Source organism: Argiope bruennichi, chromosome 4 (assembly GCF_947563725.1).
Source record: "Argiope bruennichi chromosome 4, qqArgBrue1.1, whole genome shotgun sequence".
Lineage (NCBI taxonomy): Eukaryota > Metazoa > Arthropoda > Arachnida > Araneae > Araneidae > Argiope > Argiope bruennichi.
Window position 1 is genome coordinate 76,773,706 of NC_079154.1, and position 19,174 is coordinate 76,792,879.

A 19,174-nucleotide genomic window follows, 5' to 3' on the forward strand; every position below is an offset into this window, starting at 1 on the left:
AATAATATTAATACTTTGTCTAGAATAGCTGATCAAGTTCTTGACTACTCCATTATATTCTCTTAAATGTTTTACAGCATTTATAAAAAGCAAACGTTTGCTCTTTTAAAATTGTGCACAAACATGGATGGCGTAGAATTATATATATCTTCCCAAAATTAATAAAACAAACAATTAATATACAATAAAATATTAACACGTCGATTTAGCTTATAATGTGTTGAAAAATGAAACAAAATCCACCAGTTAACTAAAAGAGACGCCTCATTATGTGCCTTATCTAGAGCCGCAAAGTACTTAAATTCTACATTGAATGGATAATTCTTAAGAAAATTCCTGTGGATGATTCATCAAGCCATGTTTCCCGCCATATAACAAAACATTTAACATCACCTATCACTGCAACAATTCTCTGTTTGCTATTCAACATGCATACCGTAGTGGTAAACCACGAAGGACAAAAGAGAGGTCATGGACATTATTTTCCCGCTTAAATTCAGCGGTAGAATAATTATGAATACAAACTGATAGGAAACATAATGAGTAATATAATCATTTGAACATATCTTTGGTTTACAAGGTAAAAATTTTGGAATGAAATGGAATGGAAAAAAATAATACATTCTTTAAAGCGCAATTCTTTATACTAATTTTCAGTTAAATATATGACAACCCGGTTGTTACAGTAGCAAAATTATAAACACAATAAAGAAAATTTTCAAAATATCAAAAACAAACAAATAATTATCAATTTAATCTAATATTATTCTTTATATTTCCTTTAACCTTAAATCACATCTGAAGTCTTTTGTTGGCGAAATTTAATCAAAAAATTAATAAAGACTTCACTGCAAACAAGTGCAAAGGTGACTTATTTTTATTTTTAAAAAAAGTCTTCAAAATGTCCTTCTCTTGCTCATACATATTAAAAATGTTTATAAAATTTCCTATATTAATCGATACAGAGTGGAAATCAATTGAGAAAAAAAAAAAAGATAATTGACCAAATTGCAAAAATCAAATCAATTTTCGTAACGTTCAATTTAGCATCAATCTATAATTTAATCATCTGCGCCAGTCATTATCGTGAATAATTTTTTTTAATTAAAATTTAATTTTTTTCCTTAATAGTATTTAATTTAGATAAATATTATAAAATTATAATTTTTTTAATACGAACAATTTTCAAGACAATGATAAAATGAGATCCTTTATATGTTTGACAATACATTTTACTCAATTTCTTAATCACTTCCATTATTAAGTTTCTTTCTTCATCAATAAAAAAAAAAAATGAGAGAAATTATTTTTAAAAGACACAAAGATTAATAAATTAATGATGATGACTAAATGAATTAAATTATCACAAATGAATAATTTAATTAAGACAAAACTGATATCAATCAAATATATATTTAAAAAGTCAGCAAACGATATATTCAAGTTTCGAAATTATCATTTTAAATAATTTTTAGTAATGTTTCTTTAGATGACGATTACAATCTGATTTTACAATATCTAACATTTCACAATATCAAAACATTTTCGTGTAAATCCATGTGTTAGATTAATTGCAAAATAATTAAATTAATTTTTACATCCATGATAAATTTCCAGAATAAAAAATAAAAATGTTTCAAATGTATGCTTCAAAAATTTTCAAACAAATCAGTAAAATTGATATATAAATCTTCTTAGTACATTGATATGAAAAAATCATTAAAAGTAATTATTTTCGACAATATTTTTTACTGATAAGGCAGATAGTAATAAAATTTAAATAGATTTAAAATAATGAATATTTTTTATTTCAGATTTTTTTTCCCATTATAAATTTAAAAAAATTCATACTTGCCTTTTAAAAGGAAAAGGAAACTTGGGATTTGTTATTTTTTCAATAAAGAAATATAAAACAATTCACTTATGTGCATTTAATGTTTATGGAAGAATATTAGCTTCTTTGCATGTTTGATTAAAAAGAAATTGAGAAAAAGCAGTGAAAACTCACTTTTTTAGCACAGTTGTGATGGCCTTACTCGAGAGAACTCATACTTTCCTTCTAAAGGAAAAGGAAGCATTTTCATCCACTTTAAAATCAGCAAATTGTTGAAAGCAAGGTTTCGCGAGCAGAACACCTGTTTTCATGGTCAAGATGCTTCATCTTTCTAGTTGTGTTATTGAGGAAGAGGCGGTTTTAGATCACGGTTGGCGAAATGAAACGAAAATTAGCAAGTGAATCGTGTTTACAATTTTATCAGAAACGCGGCTTCCGGAAGAAAAAAAAAAAGAAAAAAAATCGAACAATTTGAGGCTTAAAAAAATTTAATCAATAATTTTCAGACTTTTTTGTTATACATTTTCAACAATTTTCTGTTTACAGCTCACAAATAGTAATAATTTAATGGTTTACTAATAATTCAACTTGAAAATTAAAAACTGAAACAAAATACATATCAATTCCCAAATACAGACTTTTTTGGTCAAGAAAGTAATTTTAAAACTAAACTTTCATGTCTTACAAAGTCAAAAGTAAAAATACAGTTTCCCTTTGAATTTTTCGTAAAAAAAAAAAAAAAAAAAATCTTATAAATTTTATACAAAAAGCATCTTTGACTGAAGAAAACATAGTTCTGCATCTTTATCAAAAGAAAAATATATTTATAAATATTAGAATAAATTTGGGTTATATACTAAAACGGTTTCAGATGGTGTGCTAGCTCATGTATTGTCCTCGTTCGATGATCAGAGTTCAAATACGAAGTAAAATATGAGAAATTAATCTCACAAAATTAAGCTACGTCAATTCCTTTGATAAGAACGCTATTGTTAAAATCGGACGCATTTATATTAATAATAAATTCAAGACATATTAAAAAATATGTTTCGCACATGACCACATAATATGACATTGACAAATAAAAGTCAAATTTATTAAAGAACAAAGCATTATTTTCAGTATTTATTGAAACAAAAATTTAAAACCGCATCAACATTCCTAAAAGCATTTTTAAAAGCAAGAGTTCTGTTCGAGATTATGAGTATTTTATATAGATGCTCCAATAAAAATAATATTTTAAAATATTATTTAAGCAAAAACGAGAAAGATGTAAAATTTATTATTTTCTTAAAGCAATATAATAAAATTCACATGGACTGAATATTTAAAACACCATTAAGGAAAATTGAAATAGTGGTTAATTGCAACAAAGTGGAAAAAAAGGAATTTTTCCTCCAAAAAAGTTTTTAAAAAAAAACTTTTTTTTTTTAGTGATTTATTATATCCCGCATTCTATAACATACAAAGGTTCCATATAAATACTTCAAAGGAGTTCGCGGACACAAAATAATGTTTCATATTTATGTTCCATCACATTAATTCATCTAAAATTTGATATTGCTTACTTAGCTGAATTCGTCTCACATTTCTTTACCCCTCAAAAATGAAATAAAATTTCAGTATATTTATTTCCATATAGAATGCAATAAATATATGTGAAGCCCTCTGCAAATCTCAGTGTCCATACATCGGACGGGAAAGTGGTGCACATAGTCAGGATTTCAGCAAACGACAATATTTTGAGCATGATCATATTTGCAGAAATGATCTGACAGAGATGATCTGATAGGTTATAAACCACATAGGCATAATGTATCCAAATAACCTGGACTAGTAAAGACTATTCCAAGTTTTGACATTTTGTTCCGAGAATTAATAAAATTTGTTGGCCCGGATTTTGAATGTTTAGTTTTGAATTGTACCAATTTGTATTTTGAATGCACATATATTATTAAAAAATATATCATACCATATTATAAAGCACATTTCATACTTATTTTACACTTACTCAGGCCCTAACTGTTAAAAAAAAATGTTAGTTTTTACAATTAGGTCCTGAAGAATTCTTATTCAAGCTAATTGAGTGAATAAATTCTACGTATTGACAGTGAGTGGATTTCCCACTAGAAAATTGTCTAAAACTTCATGATTGAAATTAAAAACTTTACTTTCCTAGTTGCCAAATAATTAAGTTTGTAAAAAATATAAATTCTATCAATTATAAAATATTATTAACAATTTATCAAGTATAATTAGTCAGGTCCGTATATATATTCTCTAATTATTAGAATTCAAATAAATATCGAATCTTTGTTTTCTTAATTTTGATAGAAACATGGATACTGTGCAGTTAGGTATGATAATCTCTACTAATAATAAAGATGAATGAGCGTGTCTGAATGTATTTGTAGGCGCACTACAAATTACATTTGTCTATACATACATACATTACAACATTTGTAACCAAATTCGACACAAATATACTCTTTTTGGGGAAAAATGCGCATCTTCATGCAATTTTTAAATAGAATTTTGATAAAAGCGAATTTTAGGCGTTTTTCTGCAATAACTTCTGAAAATTTTTATTGCACAAAACAAATTACACACCATTCCAATTTTTTTTTAAAAAAAATTAATGATATCAAGTTAATAGCCGTGCAAATTTTTCCTGAATTTTTGGCAAAATATTTTTAGCTTACATTTTTAACAATAGATTACATTGTTTGTCTGAAATTCAAACCGTTAAGATTGTTGCACCCAATATGTAACAAGCATAATTCTTGTTCTATTTTTGAAAGCTAAAGAAGAGTTAGTCTTAAAAAGTGAAATTACATGAAGTTATATCCACATGATTTAATTGAAAATAAATTAACCAATATCTTCGATGAATCAGATGGTTGCCAAAGGGGATAAGCAGATCAATTAAAAATTTATACATTTTAACAAAGTTAATAAGATAAATATGATTATTAAATATGATAAGTCATAAGTTAAAAACTTGTTGAAATGTGAGACTAAATTAACCAATTTATTAAAAGATGATTTATAATATGCACTGCATAGGGCCACAAAATATATAAAGCTGCCACCACATATAAATATATTCACTCAGTTTCAATTTCGTTCACAATTCCTTTGCATATCATCAAATTTAGCAACATTTGGAAAAAATGAAGACGTTCCATGTCAGATATTCTCGGCCAGTTTCGGGTTGAAGTTAACATAATCTGGTCACTTTAGACAGAATTAGCATATGTTCAGATTGCGCAAGTGCCTTTAAATACTGTGAGTCGGGTGGAATTTAAAAAGTGTGCGTGTATGTATGTGCATTTTCACGTTCAGACCGGGCTTGGACCAAATCATTCATTTAAAACTGAAATTCTCGGATATGGAAAGACAGGCAATATTTATAGAAATGGTAGACAAGTTCGCCGGTACTGAGTAAGGTAAAGAGTCTAACAGAGTCATCACCGGACAAGACCTGAAGAGAAGATGCCTTGAGTCAGGCTGACTCACATCATAATTCTTCTAGGTAATTTTTCCAGCACTTTCTGCAGAGGAACAATTTTTTTTTTCTCTCAAAATGAGTTTATTTTTAAAGCGGCGACTCACCACCAGAAAGAGAGAGCGCGCGCGAGAGACAGGAAGTGGTGCTTCCCCCAGCAACAAGGTCGCCAAAGTGAATGCGAAAGTGGCCGACCTTGGCAGAGATTTTGGAGGAATGCTGCATAACAGCCTCACCAAGAGCACTCGCATGCTAATCGGAACGGAATTCTGTGACGAGGGTGCGGCTTTATGCAACACAAAACAGAAATCGGAAAATGGTTCCCCAAAATCATTTTAAAAACACTCCAAAATTCAAATCGTAAAGATCGTTAACTAATCTCGATCTAGAACAGTTTGTCTGCAAGCAATTATCTTCTATTCTTTTGTATACCACAACAAAACTCATTTCCTGCAGAAACTACGTCGAGACCATGGCTAACAGGGATTGGCCAACTACTTAAACAGGAAGGAACCATCATTAAACAACGATTCTTTAGCCTTCTATTCTATGATTCGAAGTCGAATTTTGAAAAAATGCAACTTGCATGTTAAAACTAAAATGACAGTGATTTTTTTAAAACATTTTTTTAATTAAGAGTTTAAACTTTTGCAAAAGTTTTTCATTGAATCAATCGATAAATAAAAATGTCCTATTTTAATAGGATTTCCGAAATTTAAAGAACATTGACTCTGAAATACTGCAATACTTAAAATATGATAGTTTGTGAGCTGATATTTGCAGGAAAATTAATTGGCGTTCAGGCAAACGATTTCATTGGACCTTTCTTTATGTTTCCATTTGCGAACTAAAATTTGAAACTTTTTCAGTTTCTTAACAGTGATGGTTTTGTAGACAGTCAAATTTGACTTTCTTGATTTTAAAAGAATACAAATTTCAACCCCAAGTTCTCTGCGTAGTCAGAAGAAAAATATAAATTCATTGAAAATCGGAAAGAGTATGGCAGAGTTTCAAACACCCAGTTTTCCCGCGTGGCAGTGAGGAACTATAATTTCAGAATCAACTTGCAGAATTAAAGTCATTCTTCGAGATTTAGGTAGGTAATAGAATTGTGGATACTACACCTGCACCGATGTTGAAACCTCACATGTTTTTCTATGGTTGCAAAAACTAAGAATACTGCTCCAAGCAAAAAAAAAGCAATATAAATATATGTATATTCGATAAAATCCTTCTAGTTCTTAACCATATCAAATGCAAAAATGTCATTCAGAGAATAGTATATTACGTTGACAAACTAAGTTTGACATCTGAAAAATTTATCTAATAAATAGATCAATTTGACTATATTTTTTTTGTCAGAATTTATAATTGAATTATGTTATATTTATCTCATCCGTATTATTACTCCGTGAATTATTATTAAAATTTATTTACGCTTTTAATTTAAATTTCATACTGCGAGAATTTTTTTCATGAATTGACAATTTTACTCTTAGGTAATATATAAATTTAAGGTACGTTAAATACAGAATTGGCAAGTTATGGAAACTTTCTATGCGCGACTATGAAGTTATGACGATTTAAATAATACTTTTAAAATTATTTTCTACAAAATGACTTCTTCGCTATCAGATATCTTCATATAACTATAAACTGCTTAACCCTTTCTAGGGCCGTGGGAAGTATGCTTCCCACCAAATTTATCAATCTTCGTATGAACTTACGTAGATTGGCATAAGTTCTGACAAATTTTTTTAGAAAGACAGAAACTTAGATGCTTTAGTTCTTTATTTTACACAAAATGATGTGTCTTGATTAGATACTTAGTTATTAATTAACCAAATTAATTAATTAGTCAAATTAAATTTATCTAATAAGCTAAATGAATCCCTTTTCTTATTCTAATTTCAAGTCTAAAAATATTTTAACATAATATGACTAGAAAAAAATGGCCCTTTAAAGGGTTAAACAATAACAAGAAATATCTCTTTCTTATAATATTTATTCTAACCAAAACTTCAGAATTCATGGTACACAATTTCTAGACCATTGTAATCAAAGTATTTCTTTAGCATTTATTAGCAAGATACCCTAAAGAAGTTTAAATCATCTAATTTTAATTCTAATTAATATACAAAATAATAAAAAAACATCTCAAAACACAATTTATCAATTTGAAACAAAAACATAATATTAACTTTCATTACAGTCGTATTAAATGTCGTTACACCCCTGAAATGCTAAGAACTAATCGTTCAATAATTTTCATACATATTTAACAGAAAAGAATAAATATAAAATGTATAGAATAAATTTTCATATATATTTATACATTGTTTAAGTTTTGGCGGAAAGAGAATACTATAAGCATTCGGTTTACTTTAAATTCCTAATTAGAATTTCTAGACTAAACCGATTTCATATTCTTTATAGCCTAGGATTAATAACGCATCACCTTCTTCCTCAATATATCCAAAACATTACAGTTAAAAACTACAGTTAAAACTGCTGAAGAAGAACGTCACAAATCAACTTTCAATTGGCCATATCAACAATAGAAAATCAACATACTTACAACAAGAATCCACTCGTCAATCACCAGTTCTTTATTTAAAAGAACCTTCCTTCATTTCACGTCTTCCCGTTAACAAGCAGAAAGCGTTACGAACATTACCTTTGACAAACGCAACAAGATATCCAAGCGAAATCCCAGCTGGCACCAACTCATTGAAGTTTATACCACGCTCACTGTCACCGCTGTTATCATCCATCCACTCTCACGGAGGGAACTGTCCCATCCGCCAAGCATGGGCGCCTGCATTTTATGGGAACACAGAGTAGCAAGCGAACGAGAACTGTTTTGTTCCTCGCACCTAGGCAACTGTTGTTTTCACTCTTTCCACCCCACGCTTGCCAGAGAACGAGGAAGAAGCCAGAGCCGCCCCACCCTGCAGAGAAAACGGGGGCAGATCGTGGGCAGGTAGGTCAAATGGAGTCCATATATGGGCCCCGCGCGGGTATCTTATGCATATATAGCGATTGTGACGCATGGAAGGTCAAGGGAGCTCATTTTCACTGAAAAGACGTGGTTGCGACCACGCGCGAGACGCTGCGAACATTCGGAAGAAGCAAGACGAATTTTGTACACAAATTTGTTTTAAAGACTACAGGTGTAATTTCAAAAGTTTTTGGGCATTTATAATTCAGATGAATGATCAGAGAACTTTCAATGTTTCAGAATCAATTGGGTTAATACAAGCTGTTTAGTTGACCCGATTCAAATGAGAAACATTTCAGACTTAATACAATTAACCTAAATGCAAGGACATTCTTGTCATTCTTCACAAATTTCTCCTATGGCAATCGTTGGCAGAGAATTCTTAAAGAGTTATTTGCTTTAAGGGTTGAGATTATATTTCAGATATGGCTTGTGCCAACATTTACTTGTGTTTTTTAAACTACAAATTGAAATTGATTAATTCGTAAAGAACGTTCGAAACAATTTCATCAAAGCAATTATAGGACCTGTGCTTTCAATCCGCTCTTCAACCATAATCCAAGTAAAAAAGAATTAGGTCCCACTTTAATTTTTCAGCACCAACTGGATTAATATAAACTGTTTAATTGATCAAATTCATTGAGAAACATTGTGAACTTCATACAATTAACCTAAATGCAAGGACATTCTTGTCATTTTTAACAAATTTCTCCTATTGCAGTCATTGGCAGAGAATTCTTTACGAATTATTCACTTTAAAAGTTGAGACTATATGTCTCAGATACGGCCTGTGTTAACCTTTACTTGTGTTTTTTAAACTACAAATTGAAATTGAATCCAAACTTCAATCATATCAAAGTATACATGATTTAGGTTTCACTATAAGAGTGTCGATTAGTGCCACACCTCTTCAATTATGTTGACTACATGTTCTTGAAAACCCCTTAACAAATAAATAATTCCAGTATTTCTTGTAATTTAATCAGTGGTCGGTGAAGTGCTGTAATAGAAAGCAAAAATACTGTAGGCAGATTGCCATTTATTACCTATCATGAAACCTGTTTATTTCATGTGGCAGTCTGACATATCAATTTGCAAGTTATTGATAGCAACCTATCAATCAATTTCTAATGGTTTCCTTTTCTATTATTAAATTATTTATTTCTTTATATGCTTCCAATTACAAAGGTAATTACATAGAAAACGTCGTACATGTTTTTATTTTACCTCCGCCTTCTTAAAATAATACTAATAATTAAAAAGAATAGTTTTCAGTATTCTTTTAAATAAGAAGCACCTTTAGCTATTACTATCACATAACTTGTATAATTTGTCTGTAATTCGTAAAATTGTTGCATGGAAACCGACATTTACCTTCCACTGTTATTAAATAAATTCAGTAAATAAATGCAATTAAATTTTTGAATGGACATAACTTCTCTCTTTTATATTATGTATGGATTTCAAAATTAAAAACTTCTAAACTTTCATACAGAACTTAATACATCAAGAGGATAAAAATATTTTTAAAGAAGGGATGGGAAAATAAAACCCTTTTTCATGAAAAGATCAAAAGAATGAAACTTTGGCAGGTTACGATATTATAAAACTCAATACAACCCCAATTTTTTTAAGCAATTTAATACTAAATTAATGAATAAAGCTTTTACTTCATTTCTAAGTATTAATCTTGCTATGATTATAATCATTTGATATTAATATATAATTTTTAATCGCTAAATTCTATAATATTATTTTAATTTTAGGCCTGTTATATATCAAACAGAACCTCTAAGACGACAAACCGTAATTTTCTTGTCACTGCTTTGAATATTAAGACATAGCTATATCTACTTAAGGTTAACTAGTACGTTTTGTTAAGTATGATGCAGAAGCAATCGTTGCGTACAAACAATGAGTGCATTATCATTTCAATAACTAGCATGCAATTCATTGAAATCATGTATATTATTTCTCGATGAGGACAAAGAATAATCAGAGCTACAACACATCAGGGCAAGAGTTCATTAACCAAGTGATGATGCATGGCTTCTGTCAACATTATCTAGATGCAACTAAATTTATGGAATAATTGCAAAACACCGTTACGAAAATGAAAGGTTTAATTAATTCCTAATTAAACTACAAGTTTATCGTGTCTTTTTATCTTGTAATAAAAAGATTGCAAAAATAGAAAACATCGTATTTTTGATTATTTCTCGTAAACAGACTAATGACTAAGACTGGTTTTCAAATGTTTCTTTAGAAGTTACTTGTGCAGATAAAAAATGATATACACTGATTCACAAAAGGTGTTTTCTTATCAGTAAAGTTCACAACAAAATAGAAGAAAAGCAAAGGAAATCTGATTGCCAATTAATTATAAAAGAAAAAAATTACATACTTGCACACATTAACTAGGTTTTAATTCCGTCTAAAAGAAGCATCAAGGTACGAAATACTTACAAAGATCATGGCATAAAATCCTCTGAAACAGATTCTCGCACCTAAAATAAAATAAAAAGTTATATTTTACTATGATTACAATAATTATATTATCATAAATTTCACACATATATCTATTAATACACTTGTAGAATGTCACTTACTTACTCTTAGACTATTTAAATGTAAGATATCGGTATAACAAAAGATAGTATTAAATTTTAGATCATTCAAGCCAAAGTTAGGATCGATTTCAAAACTAACGAAAGGAAAATGCAAACATACTTTACAAAATTGAAATTGAAAAAATCTTAACAAACAATTAATCAAATAAAAAAGCGGATTTTCTTAGACAATAAAAAGTAACTACATCAGTAAATCATTTGATAAAGAGACAATCATTAACCTCAAGTATCCGATATTAGCCTTTTAATTCCTATTTATCACATTAAAATCATGTTGTAGCTTCATTTGATAAAATTTCGAAAAAAAAAAAAAAAAAAACTGGTTTCTTTATTAAATTGATATATCAAACTTTTTAATTTTAAAAATATTTCATTTCCATTTGACCTTTGCACAACACATTCCAACCGTTTACTAGTTTCATTTCTTATCGCCTCTTTTCACTAATAATTGCCAACAGAATTTAAATAATTAATATATTGAAATTTAAATGGAAGGAGAGAAAAAAGTATATCCACATGCATTATACATGAGCTTGAAATTACGAAAAAGTCACAATGTAAGCTGTAAAAAATAGAAAGATCTAAATTCCATAAGATAAGCAAAAATAATGTCTGTAAGTTGAACGTAAAGAATAAACCTTACAATGAAATAAGAGATGCAGCATTAATACCCTAGCGGATAAAAGCCCAACTTCCTGCCTTGCATTAGGCACTAACATAAAATAGAATCTATGACGGAAGAGCTATTTCTTTAATTCTGCGCGACATGTTGCCAACGAGGAAAAGAAATACTTGCGTCTGCCGAGCAATCTTCGTAATTACGGTTGATATCGTTTCACTTTTTATTGTCTTTTTCACAAACAACTGTCAGCACAATTTAAACAGTTACGCTAATAAAGTTCGAATTTAGACGGCCATTATCTGCACAATCCATTTAAAAGACATTTAAACAATCATTCTTAATTAATTGCACCAGTAAAATTCCCGTCATATCTGACACAGCGAAGATTTTTTGATAAAAAGTATTTTTAACTGACTTCCACAAAGCCGCTTTGTGGCTTTAATGATTTGCGTAAAAAATTTCTAATGCCCATCAGTTAATCAATAATTGCAATTGATAATTAACAAGATATTTTGTAACTTCTATCATAGTGTTTGGTTTTAAGTAAATTCTTTCTAATCAATATTTATAAATCATAAAGATATACGATAAGCAAACGCTACATACATGCTGTGTTTTCTATTAAAATGCATGAAATAATCTTTTTATGAGCTCAAAAAATTCTTAGCTTACAACAAACAATTTTTTTAAAAAAAGATTTTCAATAATTTTTAAAATGCATAAAATAATCTTTTGGGAATTAAAAATTCTTAGTTAACAACAAATAATTTTTTCAAAAAAAGAATTTTCTATAATATTATTTTTTCCAAATCTGTACAGACTGCAGGCAGTTTTTGTAGTTTTATTTCTTTAAATAGTTATCCATTTCTAAGTTTCATTTAATGACAGCGAATGCAAATCCAAAACATCATCGATAGGTTAGTCAATGTGCAACAAGATTTTTTTCGTTGATGTATTTTACGCCTAGATTCATAAAAATATCGCTCTATGCAATCTGCTTGTTCACTTATCATTTAGCCAAATTCATTTATTTTAAAGAAATTCATAAAAACAGAATTATGTTACTGCAATTTTTTTCAAATCCTTTCTCTTAATCGTTCATTTCTTACGCATCGACATTACTACATATTAGAATACGATTTTTTCAGAAACATGCATAAAATAAACTTTATGAAATATTTCATAACGTCTCTATAGCCTAATTTATTTTTTTAACATAGAAAAATATTTTAACACGTCATAACATTTAAATTGTAGGGAGAATGCGGAGTGAACAGGCACAAAAATAAATTTCAAATGAGAAGAACTGAAAATTTTATTAGAAAACAAAATAAAAAATTTGAACGAAAATAGTTTCGATATTATTGTAGATCTAATAATATAGACTATAGTACATAGATAATTCTGAGATGAATATTTAATTGACAAAATTGTCATCAAAATCTCTCACCAGAAGAAGAAAAATGTAGGGAAATCACTAGCATATTAACAACAATCCTTAAGCAGATTTGTACAAAATTATAAAGGTAAGCAATTTCTCATTCTACAACAGTCATAAGTATCATCTTCTTCTTTATGGGATTTGAAATCAGTCCGAATAAATAAATGAATATTCTTATTTGCATAATCATATTCGCGCAGGTATTTCATTAATACTAATGCAACAACCATTTTGAAAATAATGGAGTTTCAAAAAAAAAGTCGTAAGGAAAATAAGTGTATACATAGATTGACTGCTTATCATAGCTCAAATTATTCATCGACTACTTTATCTGATGTATATAAAAGAAAAATGATAATTTTCTATGAAAAGGCAGGAACAATTTACTAATCATAAGCAAACACAATCCATGAAAATCATTAAAGCAATTAAATTATACAACATATAATTTAAATAAAAGGTAAATAAAAAAATCTTTGAGCGGATAATTCATTTTATATTTAAAAATTTAAATTCAAGCAAATTTATTTATTTAGTACTGAGCAAGTTATTTATTAGCATTTATTAGTGTTTAGCAAATTCTCCATTCGTATATTTATCAAAAAGTTAGAAATGTCTATATTCTTAGAAATTGGTTATGTAATTATAGTGGTCTAATTCAAGTAAAATTGATACTGCTCTATAATAAATTTTATTTCCGCGTCTATAATATTTATTAATATATTCAATGTTTAGATTCGTTTTTCTTGTAAGATATTTATTAATCAAAAGTATTACTGGTATTTAATGATATTATTTTAAGTAATTATTCCCAAAAATCAAAATTTCACTTCATTTCTAATTCATCCAAATTTCAATTAGATATTTTTAAAAAATTGGTCCAATGTGGACTTTTTAACTCTTTACTATATTTGTATCAAATATGAAAGTTCTATGCTCATTGATTTGCAGAACTCACCATAAGCCAAAAACAAATTTTCTTTCGTAATTAGTAGAGACATATGTCACAAAATGAGAAAAAGTTTCTGTAATATAAATTACTTATCAAAAAAAAGAAAGAAAGAAAGAAGGAAAGCAAAAGAAAAGAAAAGGAAGGAAGAAAAGATTATGTTTAAAATTATAACCAAAATACAAATTCAATTCACTTCAGTTCGCAAATTACATTTGGATGCAAGAGAGCTCTTAAAACGATATCAGTACAACACCGTTTCTTCCCGAGTAATGCAATATTTTTTTTTCACTTTAATTTCTGGAAAACAAAGAAAATGTGATATAATCAATGTAATTTTAACTGACCATATAGTCCTTACAAAATTTTTGTTTATTTGTTGTTCAGATTTGTAATTTTTCATATAAACACAAACTTGGTATTCTGTAACTGATATTTTTTCCTTCAATCGAAAAATAATAATACCGAACTTAGATGAAAAATTCCACAATTAAATCAATGTATTAATATTACAATTTTATTACTGATATGTACTATTTATAGAATTACATGAAATAGATAAATATCATTCATACAGCATTTTTTTTCTTACAATATAAAAGGAAAATCAAAATTAATTTTATCTGAACTAGGCATGATGCCACCTTCAGAAAATTAATTTCCTGAAGTATAAATAATGCAACTGTATAATATTGATATAAATTTTAAAAAAAAAACAGCTATAACTCAATTTTAAAAATAGTAATGTTAAAACCTACTGAATGAAGTCCCCCATTATTAATCATGGAACAGATCTACCAGAATATCATTAAGAATCGCGTTCAAACCCAAATGCCACTTAAATCAGTAACTGTCTCGTTGCCATCTGCATGCATTAAGTTCACATCAAAATTAAAGAGGAGGAGAAAAAAATTTTTTTATATATATATATGAGAGTGAGAGATCTTGAACTTTCTACCGAGACGACAGAAAAAAAAGGAAAGAAAAAAAAAAAGGCGCGAGAGAACGTCAACCTACAGTTACCGAGTGAGAAGGCTATTTTTGATTTGGGGGAACAAGGAAAATTATTGTCTCAGCTGTTGATGTAATGCACTTCGGCGTCGCCAGTAGTGGATCGTGACAGAAAGCGTTTTTACTACATAAGAAACCATTTTTCCGGCAGATGATCAGAGAATGAACCCAAGTGAAATGAAGAGAAGTTCCCCTTGTTTAAAAAGAAAAAGGGAATAACCGCAGCCAAGTAGAATTTTGAGTCGCGGGAGCGGATAGCAGCTGGTTATCAGGGAAAACTACATCAAATGTTTACTTGAAGAAGTGACATCAAGCAATGGGAATTTGAGCGCATTCACAAACATTTATACATATATCTATGATGACTTACCAAATGAGACACTATCTAAAATTAAGAAATATTTTAAACAGATTGCATCATAAGTTAAAATATACCCTTTATATTAACTTTTATAAATAAAACTGAAACACCAATGGTTTTTGTACACAGCAGAATTTCATATTACTGAAATAAATGTTCTAATTCAATATATAAAAATGAATTTTTGTTTGTTCTTATTTTATGCGCTGCCGTACCGTTCATCCGATTGCGATTAAACTTTGCAAACTTATTACTTGTACTTGCGCGAAGGTTACAGACATAGTACAATTATTAGCGTTTATTTTGAACACAATAAAATTTACAAACAAATAGTTACATACGTTTCTATTATTCAAGTATTTTACACTTATGGTCAGAAATGTAACTGACCATAAGTGTAAATGTTAAGCATTTTTTGTTAAATTTCTCAAAAAAAAAAAAAAAAAAAAAAATACGGATAAAATGTTTTAGAGCATTTTAAGAGAATATGAATATAGCACCATTCTAAATTTGACTATCAACTAGGCAATTTTTTAAATCTTTAAAATGAGTACCAAACACAACGATACCAAACGCCACAAAGATTTTCGAAATTGTTAATGATATACAACAATTAACACACTTATTTTTAATAAAAATGCTTATTTAGTTATTCTCGTTTCAAAGTATCGAAAGATAAACTGCCATTCCAGTCGCATGGCAATAAAATCTATATGGTACTACTTCTTGATATTAAGTTCATCTATGTATGGGGAGCTACGACACTTAAAATCTACTAATTTATTCCAAATTCAGATAATTTTTTTATATGAAGCGATAACACTTAATTTAACAGCACATAGAGAAAGTTTAAAATCCGATTAGAACATTAACAACATTTTTAAATCAGTGATTATTGAACGTGGCATGGAAATATGTTCTCTCAAAATATTATTATGTTTAGAATTTCATTATGCTCGGTACCGAAAAACTTCAAGAAAAATTTAAGGGAAACACAGCATTTACAGAACATCCTGTACTAAAAGGTTTTAGAAACTTACTTTGACAAAACTTTCCTTGAGAATTCTTATTCTTGAACAAATATTTAATGCAGTATAGGAAGAAATCTCCATGATGTGAGACTCGTAAATTCATCAAAAGAAATCTGTCACGAATTCATATGTATTCCTGTTAAACAACTCTCCAACTATGTTATATAACAATAGCCAACTATGTCATACACAAGTCTATTGAAAAAATGGTACCACAGAATCAACACTACATAAGTCATGCTTGAATCGCCTTCCAAACATTTACACGATCTCTCAAAAAGTGCGGACACTGAAGGCACACCCCTCCCAGACTGATGTTGTGTTCTGCTTTTTATCATCCAGTATTTGACTTTGAAGTACAACCGTCGTTAAGGCGCTACAGCTCTTCGGCTCTGAGTCACTCGTGAAACTTTTGCGTTCGGATTTTTCTGAAGTTCATCCGCAAGCAAAGGCATTCCCCCTCTTTTCAAACGGATATTTTTGTTCCCATAAACAAGACTCCTAGGAGTCTCCGTTAAAAATAGGAAACTTTAACGACACTCGGGAAACGTTTTAGACATCATTTACGCTTAAAGAGAAACGGCCGAATTTTAGGGCACACATCAACTAGTCGAGTTGAAGAAAGTAATCTGGCTACGAAAAAAAGAAACTCATTAAAAAATAACACTTTTAATGTAATCCTCGATTTGAATTACGTATTTTAACGTCAAATCAATTACCTCTAAATAATTATTTGAATGATGTTCAAATTAAAAGCAGCAAGAAGTTTTCAAGTACACACATTAATTAGAAATCCAAACTACAGTAGATAGTGATCCTTTCCAATTTTCTACATTAGAAATTTTGTTATCGATGTTTCTATCATATTAATTAATAAATGAAATATTTAATTTTATTGAAAATTGGAGTGACACTATATTATCAAGAATCTAAAAACCTACAAAAATTGCTTACATTTTACTGGGCTTTTTTTTTCCCTTTTCTTTTCTAATGTAGAAATGAATTAGAAAGATAGACTTTTTTTTTGTCAAACTGTTTAAAAAGAAATAAAAAATTTAAAAGTTATTACCGGTAATTGTTGGGACATAAAAATTTTATTATCGGAAATAGGAAATCGAGAAAATAGGATATTCATCATTGTGGTGAAAATTAAAATTATCAAATACGAAGAAGTCTTATAAGCAATTGCCGCAAGAATAAGTGTTTGATTATACCTCAAATAAAATAGTAAAATCTGGGATCACTATAGAAAGTGTCATGAACATACAAGTCTTTTAAGAATTCATATTTGATAGTCGAATGAAGAATACTTAATTCAATATTCTGGGAAATAGAAATATACTAAATATGTGAGAATATATATACAAAATATAATGCTACAAGCTAAAACTAAAACTGCTGCTAATTTCTAAATGTATATCTATGAGGCTATACCTTATCTAACATACTTCACATCAGGCTATCAAACTTTCAAACATTCCGCCCCATTTTCAGAAATCGAATCTATAAGAATTTACTTTATCCTCGGCGCGTTGATTTTTTTTTTTTTTTTTTTTTTTTTGAGGCGAAAAGCACACAATTTTTCCAGAAGAGATTTTATAATGTAAAAAGAAATTTTTTGTGGAGAAATAAAATTATTAATACTATATTTCTAATATGTGGTTTCATGAAAGCCCATATTATATTTTAGCAAATTTACCCTGCTTTAAACTGAGAAACACTGCTAAAATCATAGGTAATGCAAATGCTTTGCCTCTTCGTTAGATTAATAACTTAAAAAAAACGTATAATGTTTTATTCGTCACAGCCTCTTATTCGCTTAAAGAAAAACGAAACAAATTACTTAAGTTATTATTTAATGAACTGTAAATGTCAACACGGAATGTATAATTATAACAAAATAGCAGTTATTAACCCAAACTTGCAGAAATCTACAAGAGAAGATCAAGAGAATAAAGAACAAACATAAAGATAGAGCTTCATTAGACACCATTGATTTATCTTCAGCTTATAGTAAGATAATATTTATTCGCTATTAATGCGCTTACCGATACCTTAAAATAGTATTTTCATTGCATATCTCTGTTAGAAATAACATATTTCGGTTCTATAATAATCGTCCACAGCGGGCTTGCAGTTCTCTGTTTTAGCTCTCATTACAATTTTCTGTTCTTCAAGTGGCATGATTCTTAATATCAGAGGACGACAAAATAATTTCATAGAGCACTTCTAGAACATAAAAATAATCTGTTTCCTTTCACCACAGTTTATGAACAATTGAGAGATAATTTGGTTTAAATAATTAATAAGTATAAATACCTCAATAAAAAATATTTCAGGAAATATATAATTCGCTCCCGAATAAAACAGAAGAGCAATAAAAAAGACAGTCTGTTCTTTACAAACATAAATCATAACCAAAATATTAAATTGCATTATTTATCTAAAAAAAATTTTTTAATCATTTCAGAAAAGAAATTCTAAAACAATTACAATTTTTCGAACAAATCGAAATTCTGCACAATAAGAAAGCTGAAAGAACCGACCAGCAGCATTTGATAATGCAAGAAAAATAAGAAATATTTTTTTATTATAATCAAAAGCTCAATTCGGTTTTATTTTTTATTTATTTATTTATTTATATTACTTTTGAATATTTAAATAGGTTCGTTAAGAAATTGTGATAAATAATGAATCTGGTTGAAACTGGCATTAAAAAATATTTAGAATCTAATCTCAAAAACTGAGTCAGTCACTGGAGGTTTGAATTTTAAAGTTGAACGATA